Below are 16,817 nucleotides of genomic sequence, written 5' to 3' on the forward strand. Positions count from 1 at the left end.
TGCTTCAAACTCATGCCTGTGGCATTTTGTATATAGGTAACATTTTCTGTTTTTCAATAATCCTCAAATGTAAGCTCTATGTCTATCATTCTGGATTTTTAAATTATCCTTATTGTGATCATAGGATACTGTTATTATTCATTGGTGGACATCCCATAATGACAATATTCAATATGTTTCTATGATCATGTATAGAAATGCTCCCCACTCCTCCAATTCCTTCCTGTTCCCCCTCTCTGTCTCTGTCTGTCTCTCTGTCTGTCTGTCTCTGTCTCTCCCTCTCTCCATCTCTCTGTCTCTGTCTCTAGCATGGTGATAAGAAACATGGACATTTGTTAAAAACCATGTGTTTAAAAGATGAAAAAGTCTGAGCATCATGGAATTAAGAAAATAATCACCTTCTTTAGTAATGCTTTTTCTGTCACACTGTCTTAATAGTAAAATGTTCCAAAAGAAAAGCGTCTTCTCTTTTATTAGGAAAATCTGGCTTGCAGCATAAATGCCTATTTGTTCCTGATGATGAGAGAACTGCTAAATATTTGCTATCACCAGAGGAAAAAATTATATTCAGAAGATATATCTTAATTCAATTATAATTAGGAAAAAGAATGATATGAAGAAATTGGGGTCTGACAGTGAGATCATTAGTTCTTTTATAGAGTTTTCACATTAATAGCTAGAAGCACTGCATAAACACATGTACTTTAGAAATTTTTTTTATAGAATCATGAAAAGTACCTTAATAATCCTAAGACAAGCAGAATCTTAAACAGAATGGTCCCTATTGTTCTTGTCTAGGAGATTATGCTCAGGTTAATGAATTCGACTTTAAAAATATTCCACCTGAAATAGATTCAGGGAATCACAGAATCTTAAGGTTTTCAGCAGTATAGATCCAGACAGGGATTGGATAACAGAAGCAGGATGGCACAGTGGATAGAGAGTTGACTTAAGAAACAGAAAGACTTGGATTTACATTGTCAGCTAGTGTGTAACTAGCTGTGTCAAAACAGGTAAGTCAATCACAGGTCTAGTCCCTATTACCATGGACAGCAGGGGCCACCTAGTCTAACTGGCATCATTTTGCAGATGAGAAAATTGTGGTCCAGAGCAATTAAGTTACTTGCCCAAGGTCATACATGTAGCAAGTCAGTAATAGCTAAGGGATCTGCTATTCCAAAGCCATTGCTCCTCATCTTGATACAGTGTAAATTTCTTGGGGGGGGGGGGCAGGAGTGTGAGAGGAGATTGATAAGAAGGAATGAATTCCAAAAAGTAGGAAGAACAAAAAGGAAAAAAGAAAAGAATGTGTAATAGTATCTGGTAAAGACCTCTTAAATTAGGTAGAATTAAGCAGAGAAGGCACAATTCTATTTTTGTAGGCATAGTTTCCCCATTTTTATTTACTGTTTTCTAAGAAATATGTATCAATTTGTTTTTAACTGATAATTCAATACCACTATTGGAAATAATGTTGACTCCATGGCTTCTGACACCAAAATTGACCCTACTACAACAAGTGAAGGCTCTTAGACTGTTTTTGTTTTTGATTTGTTTCATTTTGGGAGCCACTATTGTTTATTTCCTTGGTCTCTGAAATCCTAGTTATAGTTGCTCATGTGGGGCTTTCTACTCATAGTGTAGTTGTCTTGGTTTGGATGTCTCTGCTGGGAAATAGAGGGCCATGAACATATGGCTAACCATTTCCATTACTTCTACCACCCCCATCCCCACCCCCATAGCTATGGCATATAGCCATCATGATTTCTAGGAGCAGCAGCACCTCCTCTAAAGTTTCCAGCACATATGTTAAATCCTGAACTTCCTCTCTGGTGGCCCACAGCTCAAGTAGGTGGAGGACAAACACTACCTTTAGTTTGTGCCACTCTCTGTTTTTTTAATTGGTCTTCTTTGCACCAGTATTCTATTTCTTTTCTGGATGAAGATATGCTTTTGCTTTTCTCTTTGTACTGCTTGTCTACTTTAAACTCTTCATACTTTATATACCCCTCACAGCTTTTGGGGTTCTTCTATTCTGCAGTGCTATATAGATATCTCATCAAAGGTACTACTGAGTTTATTGTCAAGAAGAAAAACTACTAGTTTCAATTATAGCTCCATCAATTTATTGGCTGCTCTTATCAGGTGATTTTCTGTGGGCAACAGTAACCAAACAATTTCCTAGGATTTTTTAAAAACTACAGTCCCTAAAAATATTCTCATTGCCTGGCCATTACCACCCTATGTGGAACTTGCTCAAGTATACCTTCTGTTCAGTCTACTACAGCCATCTAGTAAAGATCAATTGTAGAAAGCTATCTATTGATGTTTTTCAAGGAAAAGCTGGGCTTTTAGAGAGAATACCAGAGAAATCGCAAAGTCATTAACAGAGCTTTGAACAACTGCTGGTTTCAGCATTAAGTGATTTGAGACATTATATCCAAACTGAGCTCAGGGAAAGAAACACAGACTAGAGCAAGCACATGCTGACTGCCCTGTACTCCATATAATGGAGCTGTGGGTCACTATGGCTGCCACTGGAGGAAGGGAGAGAAATCCCTTTTCTACCCTTGCTGAAGCCTAAGGGAAAGCAGACACAGTCTAAAGATGCACCTTATGACTTTAAGAGATCCTTGGTCCCTGAGTTGGTGATTATTGCCAAGCAGGGAAGTCCTTTCTGCAATAACACCACTTCAGAAAAACATAATCACTTCTAGGAAAATGCTCCAACTGGATGGAATAATATGGAATAAGAAAGTCTAAGTCATGTCCTGGCTGACCAGCAGGTTTGAACCTTCTAAATTTCTCAAATGGCACATTCCTGAAGTGAAACTAAAATATCTGTTTAGCAATCCTACAAAGTTGTCTTTCCATTTCAGGAGAATATTAGAGGAATGATGGCTCAGTGTTTCTTGTTTTAAGTATTTGTTAATGAAGATTATTCGTGTTTATTTTTGAATATTTTTTTGTAGTGGAAGAAGTAAAGGGTTGTCCTATACCCAATATCTACTTTGTACATTGGATATCTTTTCTTGAAGAAAGATTCTGTTCATTCCTTTTAGGGAATATTCTAGATATAAGCTATGCCTGAATTTCATTTAACTGTTTTCCCTCCAAAATTCTTCAGGGAAAAAATAAGAGAGGGTGAAAAAAGTTCTATTACCCTTTCTTTGGGGATCAGACTCCTTTTAAGGTTCTTGGATCCAAACCTGGTTTTTGCAAACCTAAAACTAGGTCCCTTATTCCCATCCACCATTCCACTGGTCCATCAGTGAGACAGACAGACAGATAGACAGACAGACAGACAGATAGATAGATAAAAAGAAGAGATATCCATTCATGTATGAGTGTGTGTTACAAGCTAAAACATCAATTCCTCTTTTTAACTTTTAAAATCCCTTCACAATCTCTTTTCTTTCTGGACATATTCCAACAATTCTTCATGTACTCTGTGTTCTGGCAAAGGTGACCTCCATGTGTTTTCCAAACAGGACAAAGCATGGCCACCCATACACCTCTCTGTTCTTGCTTAAGTTGCTTCTCAAGCCTGGATTCTTTCCTATCCTGTTGTAATGTTTTATTCCTTTCAAGGTTCAGTTCTAACACCATCTCCTACATGAAGCCTTTCCTGATTCCAAAAATGTTCAATGATCTTCCTTCCTCCTCCTCTTATGCTTCTATACATTTTGTACTCATTTATCTATGAATAATATGCTTTCTCACTCCCTCACCTAGGCAAAAAGATTATATGCTCCTTAAGGACAGAGAGAGTGCTTCCTTATTTGTCTTTGCATCCGCAGCACCTGGCAAATGGCAGATGCTTAATATCTGCAGATTGAATTGAAGGTTGAATCTCAATATGCTACAATTGGGACATTAAATTCTCTGTCCTTTACAGCATTACTTCCTCTTCCATGTAGATACGTAGACAAAACAGGTGACTAATGTTCACAACTATGGGAAGAAAACATTTTGAAAAATAATGCAGCAGAACCTTATTTTCCATCTATTTCAGACAGAGAAAAAGACAGCTTATAGGGAATGGAATGAAACCATGGTAACTCACACCAACGAAGCCTTCTGCAGTAGCTTGAAAGAACACAGAGTACCATTCCATTTCTACGCCTACCACTAGCACAATCTTGCCCCATTTCCTTTTGATTCTTCCTCTAAAATATGAAAAGAAAAAGCTTTCAGCCACATTTTGCTTTAAAACAAGACAGAACCACCACTGCGATGTGAAGGTTCTCTTACTATAATCCTATCCAAGAATTCTTTTTCTTGAACCAGGAGCTCTGTCAGTACTTGACCTTAAAAGTCATCAACCAAATGCCTTTCAGAATTTGGAGTTGCTAGTTTTCAATCTTTAAAAACATCTAACTAGGTTATGTTACATTACAATGCATTTTATCTCCTTGCTATAATGGATTTTGACGCATTAGTAATGACTAAAAACTTCTGTTCAGTAAACATTTATTACAGACCTACTATGTGCTAGGATATGATGTTAAAAAAAAAACTGTCTTCAAGGAGCTTATGGTGACCTGAAAGTGAGAGGGAAGGAAGGTTACGATATGGACCCAAATTAAGTAAAGAGAAGACAAAAACCAAGTAATACAAGGTAATTTAGTGAAGGAGATAATGCTCCTAAGTGGAGGAAGGGGTGGGTGGGATTAAGAACAGCTTCATGTAGGAGGTGTCAGCTGAGAAGAGTTTTGAAGGAAGTTAGAGATTCTATGAAGCAGCACAGGTTAGGAGAAAGAACATTCCAAACACCAAGCACCACTCATATGGAGACTAGATATGGAATACCCTCTTTGAAGACCATCCATCAGTCAGTTAATAAGCATTTATTAATTGCCTACTATGTGGCATTTACTGTGCTAAGTGCTGGGGATACAAAGAAAGACAGAAGAAAACCAGTTTGATTAGAGTAGAGAATGACTAACAGGAGAGGTTAATGCATAACAATCAACAAGTTTTGGCAAATGGTTAGCCATATGGGATTTAAAGGAGAGTTTATAGAGTCAAAGATTCCAAACCTGTGCACCAAGGTTGCTCCAGAGATTTAAAAGTCTAATTACATTCAACACCTTAGTGGTGGAGTGGGTTTGCTATGTATGCACAGCACTACACAGAGATCTATAAGACATGCTCTTTTATTCATGGAGCCTACAAAGATTAGACTATATTCTTAAAGGTACACCTTACTCAGTTAAATTTCCATTCCAAAACTTAAGGATGTATAAATTGAGTTATAAATTCAGCTACAGAACAGCATGCCTTAAAATTCTTTCTTGTTGTTCAGTCATTTTAGTTGTGTCCAACTCTTCATGAACCAACTGGAGTTTTCTTGGCAAAGATATGAGAATGGTTTTGCCATTTCTTTCTCTAACTCATCATACAGATGAAGAAACCAAGGCCACCAGGGTACAGTGACTTGCCTAGGATCACACAGCTAGTGTTTAAATTTTGATTCAAACTCAGGACTTCCTGATTCAAGGGCCACTGTTTTTCCTCTGTTATTGCAAAATGCCAGTTTCTAGTTGCCCTACCTTATTATAGACTATCAAATTTATAATTGCTGCCAAATTTGGCAATGCAGTGGATAGAATGCCAGGTCTGGAATAAGGAAGACCCGAGTTCAAAATTGGCCTCAGACATTAACCAACTATATAATATTGGGTGAGTCATTTAGCCTTTGATTCCATTTCCTTAATTAAAATATGGGGATAATAAAAGCATATACTTCCAAATTGTTGTGAGGAAAAAATGAAATAATATTTGTAAAGTACTTAGCACAGTGACCAGCACATAGTAGGCACAATAGAAATGCTAGCTACTCTTACTATTAAAAATTTCCATGATTGCCTTATGTCTGACTATGATCATTACTTTGCCATGCTCAACAAACATTGTTTCAGTATGCAAACATCCCTTAGTAAAAATAACACCTGTCAGGTAAATAAAACATTGATGGGTAGAGAATGTTTAACACAGAGCCAATCCAGTGTTCTGATCTTTGTCAAATATTAACCCTATTGTCCCTGAAGCCCTACTTCGAAGCCTCATAGTGGCCATAGAAGAAACTCTGGGTTCTCAAAGACAATACCAGAGACACAAACCCAGTAGGACCTACCAAGCTGGAAAGGCTTTGAGTGCTAGACTGTTGTTAACCTGATTCTTGGAAAACAAAACCCAATCTATCTTAGTTCAGAGAGTTTCATCATGAAGCATCACAGGGCTGTGAATTTTGGAGCCATATCAACCATCTTAAGACCATTTACTAAATAGAAAAAATAAAGTAATGAAGGGAATAGGTATTTACATAACAAAAATGGACTAATCCTTAAAGTTACATGTCTTTGTATAATTGTTAATAATTATATTATCATTAGATCATTCCTTCTTTGGAATTACTCTCTGCTAGTTACATTTAAAAACTTAGTATATCCATTAATAAGATGTTTGATGATGGCACAACATTTGGAGGAAAAAGGAGAAAAAAATATTAACAATTAGCTGTATACTCACCATCATGCCTGGACAGTAATACACTGATGATGAGTGCAGACACTAAGGAAATTTTCTTACTATTATGAGAAACTAATATGTCTTATATGCTATGTTAAAACCAACTCAACTCAAATTCCAACTCTCTTGAAAAGGCTATTACCGATTTTCACCAACAATAGAACCAAGTATTTTGTTACAAAATTTCCTAGATCTACTGATTGTTAGTACGGTGAGTACCTCCAATGACCACTTGAACCTGAGTTTATGCAGCAAAGCTTTTTGAAATAAATTATAATGGTGGTGAAACATTTTGTCCCATCTACTTTTCCTTTAAAAAAATCACTGGGATATCTTTTTTTGGTCTCTACCTTCTGCTTTGAATTTCTCCCAATATGTGCACATTAGTGAACAGAAGGAATGGCATTTTGAACAGACAAAATTAGTATTAAATGAAAATTGTGCTGAGGAATGAAAGATTAAAAAACTGAAGAATCATTCAACTTCCAAAGCATAGAGCAAAACTCCCTGTAGTCATGTAAGCTCCTTGCAGGCAGGGAATATTTATTTCATCTTTGTCTGTGTATCTCCAAGGCAAAACACGCCTGGCATATGGTAGGCACTGAATTAAAGCTTGTTAGAGTGAATTGAAAATTATGACCATTTCAGATTCTAATTTAGAGATAAATCTAGTTATAGATTGGGAAAATAGTAAAGTTGCTTTTGATAGGCTTTTGTGAACACCCTTTAGAAGCTACACACACACACACACACACACACACACACACACACACACATATATATGTATAGGCACATGAAATGAATTGGGAAATGAAGAGAAAGTAGGGAAGAGTTGTTTTATCTTCCTTAAAATTTTTTTCTTCTTGGGCTACCATTTATTTAATAAGCAATTATTTGTTGCTAGTTATTTGTTCCCCCCCCCTCCCCCAGGATCATTGGTTAGATTTACACAAATAGTACTTCTGTGGGCAGGTAGGTAACACAATAAGTAGATAGAGCACTGAACTTGAAATCAGGAAGACTCCCCTAAGTACAAATTCAACCTCAGATATTTACTAGCTATAAGGTTCTGGGTGAGTCACTTAACCCTGTTTGCCTCAGTTTTCTCATCTGCAAAACAAGCTGGAAAAGGAAATGGCAAACCACTTTAGTATCTTTGGCATGAAAACCCCAAATGGGAATGCAAAGAGTCAGACACAACTCACTGAAGAGCTGAAGAGCAACATTTCTAGAGAGGCATTGTTATACAATGAAAAGAATGCTGGGTTTGGAGCAAAAAGGTCATAGATTTGAATCCTGTTCTAGCGATTACTGTGTGACCTTAGATAAGTCATATTTTACCCCCAATCTTGATTTCAGTTTCCTTATCTTTTAAATGAGGGAATTGGCATTGTTGATCACTAAGAACTTTTTCATCCCTAAAGTCAAAGATCAGAATTTATTAAGTGGAATAAATCTGGCAGCTTTGTGTAAAAGAAAGAGGGGAGACTAAATGATCTTTGTTATCTGGTTTCTATCACCACCTCCCTAAAATCCAACTCATCTTTAATCTTTGGGGTAATACAATTAATGCAAACTAAAATGGTCTGGTTCACCAAGAAATTATTGGGATAAGTTCCAGACTCTGTGGGTGTAAGACATTTTTTGCAATGTGCCAAACCTGCCTAGAATATCTGAAGACAGGATTTGGGTATTATTGAGTCTCATGCACAGATGTCACTTTGTTCTTCCCCCAGTTTCAAGAAACTAAAATGAATCAGATTCAGTGGAAATGTCTCTGGAGTTGGCAAAATTGGAGTTATATTCTCCTTCAATTAATAGACATATTTCAGCATAGAGAGAAATGATGCCTCTAAAGTTGATTGGAGGTCAATGATCCTATTAAAATTTTTTAAGTCATATATTCAGGTCCCCACAACCAACAGGGGAAAAATCATGCAATTATCTGAATAATGTGGCAAAACAAAACACACAAATGATTCAGGAGGAAAGGTGTGAGATTTTGCCAAAATAATGGATAATTTCTTTAATTCTCAAATCCACAGTCAAAAACTGTGGAAACCTGGCCACCACTTGTAATTGTTGAAGTGTCTGACAAACAGTGATGAAGTCTATGAGTAAAGGCTCTTTTTAAACATGTTGGCAAAGTCATAAATCATTTTTAGCCATAGGATTTTGTTTTGTTTTGTTTTTGGAAATTTAATTTTACATTTAATCTCTAACAATGACCAAATCTTTTTAAAAAATGAGAAGAATAATTTATAAAATTAAGTTTAGGAACAATTATTATGGGGGGGGGACCACATACAAAGCAAGTTTTACAAAGCTTCAGTCCTTGACTTTTTTTTTAACTCTTACCTTCTGTCTTAGAATCAATACTGTGTATTGGTTCCAAGGCAGAAGAGCAGTAAAGGCTAGGCAATGGGGTTTAAGTGACTTGCCCAGAGTCATACAACTAGGAAGTGTCTGAGGCCAGATTTGAACCTAGAACCTCCTGTCTCTTGGCCTGGCTCTCTATCCACTGAGCCATCTAGCTTTTCCTAGTCTTTGGCCTTTAAAAAAGAGAACCTTTCCTTTGAATCCACTCCAGACTCTCTATTAATATAGTCTATAACCATATACACAACTCAAGCAAGGTTTTGGCTGAATCTGTTTTTAAAAATTGGAAAAGTACAATATGGGTTGATTCATGTTATTTTCTGTAATTACTTACATTATTTAAAATTACTTGTATGGTATTCTGTCATTGAAAATAGAAGACTGTTTATTTGTAATACATATACATAAAATATACACATGTATAAGTATATATGTATTTATTTAAAAATGTGTATATTCATGTAAAACTCAGATTGAATTGCTTGTCAGCTCTGGGAGAGGGGAGGGAAGAAGGAAGGGAGAGAGACAATATGGATCATATGACTTTGGAAAACTTATGTGGAAAATAAAAAATAAATAAAATGTGTATATTAATTTTAATAAGGTAGTAACAAAATCACTGTTTGTATTCCCTCAGGAAGTTCTTTTGTTTTGCTGATGATGTCTTTTTTATCTCTATTAGTTCTCTTTTATTTCCCTCACTTCCAGAAGCCTTTCCTTATAATGAATAAATACAATCAAAAAAACAAAACAAAAAACCCCACATTAGCCATGTAGGAAAATGTATGGTGATTTTTGCACTTGTAGTCCATAATCTCTCTGCCAAGAGCCAGGAGGCATGCTTTACCATTGGTTCTCTGAAGTCATGATTTCACCTGACATTATCAAAAATCTCTAGCTTAGTAAAAGGAACAGCATCAGTTATCTCTTATAGCTTTCTGATCACAATATCTAACAGAAGGTGATACATGAATATAATAGTAGTTTTTCTCCCATATTTATCTTTTATCTTTCTTCACAGGTAATTTCTCCTTTTTATATTAAAAGGCACCTTTAAAATCCCTTAGTCATTGTTTCCCATGCTGCACTGCTTTCTTTCTCAAAATTATTTCAATAAACATTTACCAAGCATCTATAATATACAGTGTACATACACTGCTTGGTGTTAGGGATCCTAAGACAGAAATGAAATAATGTCTGCCCCCAAGGACTTTCTATTCCACTAGGAGAAACAATATACACAAAGAAGAAGAATACCACCTGAGGTATGAAAGGAGCAAAGCACAAATCAATGAGTTTTAATAATATTTTAGGAGGAAAGTGAAACAAACATACACACACATTCACAAGCCATGGTATAAAAAAGTACTGGACTTGGAGTTACGAAGATCAGGATTCAAATCCTGTCTTTGATTCTTACTGGGCTTTATGACTTCCAGTAAGTCATTTAACACCTTTAAACCTCAGTTTCCTAATCTATAAAAAAAGGGGGCATTGGATTTGATGACCTTGAATGTCCTTTCCAGCTTTAAATAAATGACCCTGCCCCAATTAAGAAATGAATCTGTGTAGTCATTTATAAGGACAATTTACCAGTCCTTGCCATCCACCCCCCCAGCCCTAAATAATATAATTTTAAACAAAAAGGACAAGGATACAGGCAATCAGAGACTAAAGATAAGAATGGCATTTCCTGCAAATAAAAACAACTCTGAGGGACCACCTCACACCTAGAAGACTGGCCAATATGGCAGCAAAGGAAAGTGATAAATGTTGGAGGGGACACGGCAAAATTAGGACACTAATAATACACTGCTGGTGGAGTTGTGAATTGGTCCAACCATTCTGGAGGGCAATTTAGAATTATGCCCAAATAGCTTTAAAGATTGCCTGCCCTTTGATCCAGCCATATCACTGCTGGGTTTGTACCCCAAAGAGATAATAAGGAAAAAGACTTGTACAAAAATATTTATAGCCATGCTCTTTGTGGTGGCAAAAAATCGGAAAGTGAGGGATTATCCATCGATTGGGGAATGGCTGAATATATCGTGGTATGTGATGGTGATAGAATCCCATTGTGCTGAAAGGAATGATGAACTGGGGGATTTCTATATGAACTGGAATGACCTCCAAGAATTGATGCAGAGTGAGAGAAGCAGAACCAAGAGAACCTTGTACACAGAGACTGATACACTGTGGCACAATCAAATGTAACAGACTTTTCTAATAGTAGCAGTGCAATGCTTGATGACAATCCAAAGGAATTTATGAGAAAGAAAGCTATCCACATCCAGAGAAAGAACTGTGGGAATAGGAATGCAGAAGAAAAATATATGATCGATTATGTAGTTCGATATGGATACGATTAGGGTTTTGGTGTTAAAAGATCACTTTACTGCGGATATGAATAACATGGAAATAGATTTTGAACAATGATACATGTAAAACTCAGTGGAATTGCTTGTTAACTCTGGAAAGGAGGAGGGAAACTGGGAGTAAATCATGAACCATGTTACCATGGAAAATATTCTTTAAAAAATGGCATTTCCTATAACAAAATTCTTAGGTAGTCAAAGGCAGATCTGCTCTATGTGGAACACTTACTTTAAGGATTATTATTCTGGCAATGTACGTGCTTTTTTCAATGACTTAAATTACATCCCCTCTGAAACTTAGCAGATGATGTTAAAAGGTTGCTATCCTTACAAATTCATCACTTTGAGCCCAACTGATAATGGATCTCTTCTAACTTAGGTAGGCTGCTCTCCAGATGAGAGGAAAAGCATTAGAAACTGTACTCCAACTCTTTCTGGTTTGAAGAGACTTACTACTCTTGAAAACTTGAGAGCATGTCTAGACCATGATGGGGTACTATATATAATGGGAAGTTGGTGGAAGATTACCCTGAATGGATTCTATCTTTATGATGGACAGGAATATAGCAAGGCCTTCCTGTACAGCTAAGATTCCTTCATTTGCTTGTTCTCACTGGGATGGAGTAGAGGCACACCCCCTAGAAGGTTAAATATATTGCTTACAAGTCTTCAAATTCTCATGAGTAACCTTTGTATTCAGAGATGACCCAGAGCAGAATACTCACATTAATTTTTCAGATATAAGCTAAAATTGACCAAAAAAATCTTTTGAATGAATTGTGATTACAAAGACAGACTGGCTGGTGGATTCTGATTCAGGAGAGTGATAAATAGTAATAATAGCTAGCATTTATATAGAGCTCTATGATTTACAAAGCACTTCATATATATTAGCTGATTTGATTCTCACAACAATCCTGCAGGATTAGTATTATCATTTTTAAATTTCACAGATGAAGAAACTGAGGCTGGCAGAGATGGTAATTTGTCTAGCATCACCCAACTAGTAGTTATCTGAAGCAAGATTAGCCTCCAGTCTTGCTGATTCTAAATAAAGTCTTATATTCTATCCACTAGTCCATTTACTTTCCCAGATAATATTCATCTAGGAATCCAACCTTTGCTTCAGAAAAGAATAGTCCTTCTGGATAAGAGGTTTTCTTATGAGATAAGAAGCTTACCAGGATTCCTTTTTCTTGACTAATTCATCTCCTGAGAGAAGTAATACTCATTGCCTTATTACCTAGTCATGCTAAGTTTTTCAGATTTAAATAATTCAAACATTTAACTTAACTTGTCACACATTTCATTTTTCAAAGTTGTCAATCTATGACAAACCTAAAAATTAGATGAGAGGCATTTGAATCTCATACTTCAGAGGATTTTTAATTTGATTTTTGTGAAGATTTCCTTGATCCATACACACTAGAGCCCCTCCATTTCTTCTTGGTTGTTTCTTGTGAGTCACATTAACTAAAAGGTCATCCATCACTTGGCAGCCAACCATCTTGAGATGAACTTCTCTCCACAAGCACTTTGATTGATTCTTGGATGACAGATGCATAGTCCACTGCCAAGCATGTACCCAAAATTTTCTAGACCTTATGTTCCCCTATTATAATCTTTATGAGTCTAACATCAGCTCCACAATACAATGAGGGGTACTCAGATTATTTAAAGTTGCTGTTTTGGAAGGAAATATTCTTTGCTTTCGTACCGTGTTCAGAGCTATATTTCTTAAGTCTGTCTTTCAATGAGTAAGTCCAATTCAATTCAACAAATATCTATAATTTATGAAGCATATTTATTAATTCCATAGCATTTATTAAGCAACTACAAAGTATAAGACACCAAGGGGAACTGGTCCACAACAAAGAATAAATAGGTCCCTAAAATCTTTGTAACCATCACTCTATTGTTTTATTAAGTTAACTGTCCTTATGAAGACACAAAAATGAAAATGGCAAGAAATCAATTTCAAGTTCCTTTTATTCAAAAATGAGGAAACTTGGTTTTACTTACAATAAGACTTACAATTAGACAAAAATTACAATTTACTTCAAATTTGGATGGGAATTAAAAGATAAAAGGTAATATTTATATAATAATAGCTAGTATTTTTATAGCAATTTAAGTTTTGCAAAACTCTTTATACATATTATTTCATTTTAACTTTGCAATAACCATGGAAGGTAGGGGATATTATGATTCTTATTTTACAGGTGAGGAAAATGAGGCAAACATTAAATAAATGACTTGTTCAAAACCATATGGTAAGTCTCTAAGGAACTCAGCTCTTCCTAAGTTCATGCCTATTTGTCACTGAGCCACCTCCAGGCACCCTAATACAATCTCCTCACTTTATTGATGAAAAGATTAAGGCTCAAAAAAGGCAAAGATGGCATATCCCATAGTCACATAGGTAATAACTGGCAGAGTTGGGATTTGGACTCAGATCTCCTGATTCTAAATCTAGCAAACTTTTTACTCTGGTACACAGATAAAGAATTATCTGCAGACTTCCAATACCCTTGGATTTATAGTTTCCTTTATAGATTTATATTTATCATTTCCTTAAAGAATAATATACCTTCATATATATGCATATATATATATATATGTATCTTTTTACCTATTTTCAGCTCTTAGTTATGCATTGTAATGATGGCTTTCTACATCCTTGGTGCTATAAACTAGAGAGATTGCTTACCAAAGATGGCATATATAGTAAATAAAATCAAAATAAAAGCAGAAATAAAATAATTATGAAGAAGCTTATCTATTAAAAAATAGAAAGGTATCAGATAAGATTAAGAGGTATCATATCAATCAAATTTTACTCCATGCTCTCAGTGACTCCATGATAGTTAACATACTATCTCATAACTTTAAGGCAAGGAAAATGCTTTATGGAATTAAGAATGAAATTTGTTATAAGACATATTCACTGTCTCTACCCTTGCCTCATTCTAGTCTTTTTCCTTCCTTGGTTTTTATGGTGATTTTGCAAAACAAAGGAGATTTTTGTTGCCTCAGTCCTATAAATTGAAAACATATCCACTCATCTAGGCATCTCTCCACCCATTCTCCAAACATACACTTTGATTAAGTAGGTCAAAGTGAATAGAGTGAGCAATAAAAACCTGTGGACAATCCAAGAAGGTGGAACCAAGTACAGGGAATTGGAGATTGTATCAACAGCTCTACCATTTTAACCATGCTCTTGACGCTAAGGGAAAACTGGTCTTATGAATAGGTGAAGTGAATAAACACAGGGTGCCATTTTAACAATGAGAAGAGGTGACTTCCATCCAAAATGATCTCCACTAGTCCAAGTACCTTTCTTTTGCCTTGAAGGCTTCTCGTTCATAAAAATTTTCTTATTAAAATATAAAGTGGTATTTAATATATCTATCAATGCCAGGAAAGCAACAACAAAAACAACAACTATGCTGTTACCGAGTATGAGCTGAGAAATTGAGCTTCAGACTCATGTTTGAACAGAGCTACAGTTGACCCCAGGATTGTCTGCTCAGCACAGCACACAACTAAAGTCCTGCTATCAGAAAATGTCTTATTTTTAGTGAACCTTTAAACCTCACTCTTCCTTATTCCTTCTTCCTTTTTCCACTAGACCTGTTTCCTCCCTCTTTGGCAGCAGACACAAATGACTTATAGATATATTTAGTGTTTTGCCAGGAAAAAAATAATGACCCTGACTTAAGGATCACACCTTAAATCATGATCAGGAAATTTCTTAGTAAGAATTAGAGACCTAGCTACGAACAAGTCCCTATTAGAATGGACATGTAGAACGGGAGAAAGAGGTAAAGAAAACACTAGAGGAGTGAAGAAGGTGGAGTGGGAAAGTGATAAAGGAACTTTTTCCTTTCAGCTCAGTTGTGGGGATGGGGTAGGTGACAAGAGGGAGATAGCCCTCTTCTGGCACTAAAAGAATAGGTCAATAAAATTCTTCTTAGTATGTGATATGTAGTCTTGTGAGGAACTCCTTTTTTCTGCCTATTTATTCTTGAGCAAGGTAGGTACTTATTCAACTGAGTTTTTGTAAAATTCATTTAGAATCTGCACTATGCCTTAATGAATGATTTAGGAGAGTTAGTATGGTCCCCCAAACTGACCACTGACTACCCACCCAACTGATGAATAAGACTCTTTGCCCTAAGTGAATCTGGTCCTCCAACAATCAACACCAAGCAGAAAACAAGCCACTAGGCTTTTGCATTTTGGACAGTGCTGTCAGAAATGGGGTCTATTGACAAGGGGATCTCCTTTGCAGTCATGAAGCACCAGGGTAATAAAATGACGAAATCTTAGACCCTTGATGTATTGAGGTGTTGGTATTTAGATTTCTAGAACATAAGAAGTGGAAATGGTCTTGGAGATTACCTAGTTCTATCTCATAGATCAATCAACAAGCATTTTTTAAAGCACTTATCATGTACCATGCATTATGCTAAGTGCTGGGGACACAAGTGAGAAGAAATGAAAGTCCCTGCCTTCAAGGAACTTACATTCTAATAGAAGAGACAACATACAAACATGTTACACACAAAGGAGATGGAATTCCAGAGATTCCAAGTAACTTGCCCAAGATCACACAATGAAGCAGTGGGAAGCTTTGACTCCCAGTGTAGTAATCTTCTAACACAACTGAATTAAAATTAAAAGTATAATTAACTAGTATAATCAAAATGCCTATTTACATTATGTTAAACATGAAATACAAATTTATGTGAATTCCAGGATTTAAATCTCATTCCCTAAATTTTTATCTAACAGAGTAGGGCATTTAGGTAAATTAACAATGTACATTCAAACTTAATACATCATTTGGATTTGTATTATATCTTAAAGCGTTTATTGACTCAAAGAAGCAGAAAACATTGGAGCTAACTGGTGGAGTGGGAATCTGGTAAAGTGAAAAGGAAAGCAATCATCTTAGAAGCATTCTAGGCCTGTGTCATTTTTCTGGGCCTTGGTTCACTGCTCACAATGTTTTATGGGAAACTGCTATTCTCAATTCTTTCTTAGCAAAAAAATATCCAAGATACTAAGCGATCATTTCAACTATTTCCTATAATTGGAGACATGAGGGTTAATGGAAATAATTACTCTGTGCCTGATTTCTTTGGGCTAAGAAAGTCTGCCAAGCATAGTTAGTAATTGGTAGGTGACATCTCCCAACAAATACTGCCCAAATCAAAAGACAAATTGTATTAGTGTCACAGATTTTTTTTAATTAAAAAAATATATATATTAAAATGGCCATAGTGTTAGGTATGGGAGAGATAGGAATATAAAAAGGAAGAAAACCTCATAAAATAAAAATTTGTTTTAGAAATTTCTAATTCTCAAACTCAAAGTTTAGTGTTATTCATAAGACTTTTTTGAGCCCCCTGAAGCAATTAAAATGGTAATTAAGGCATAAGAAAAACAAGAACATATTAAATTATATGCTCTATGCTTTTAAAATATAAAACCCTCAATTAAGATGGTTACAAATGCAAT

General features: G+C 35.7%; 1 protein-coding gene across 2 annotated transcripts in view; it reads right to left on the minus strand.

The window, feature by feature from the left end:
* Positions 1–16,817, minus strand: part of CHN1 (chimerin 1) — a 275,820-nt gene that overhangs the window by 156,440 nt on the left and 102,563 nt on the right. The gene's annotated exons all lie outside the window — the stretch shown is intronic.

This window comes from Monodelphis domestica, chromosome 4 (assembly GCF_027887165.1).
Source record: "Monodelphis domestica isolate mMonDom1 chromosome 4, mMonDom1.pri, whole genome shotgun sequence".
In the NCBI taxonomy this organism is placed as follows: Eukaryota; Metazoa; Chordata; class Mammalia; order Didelphimorphia; family Didelphidae; genus Monodelphis; species Monodelphis domestica.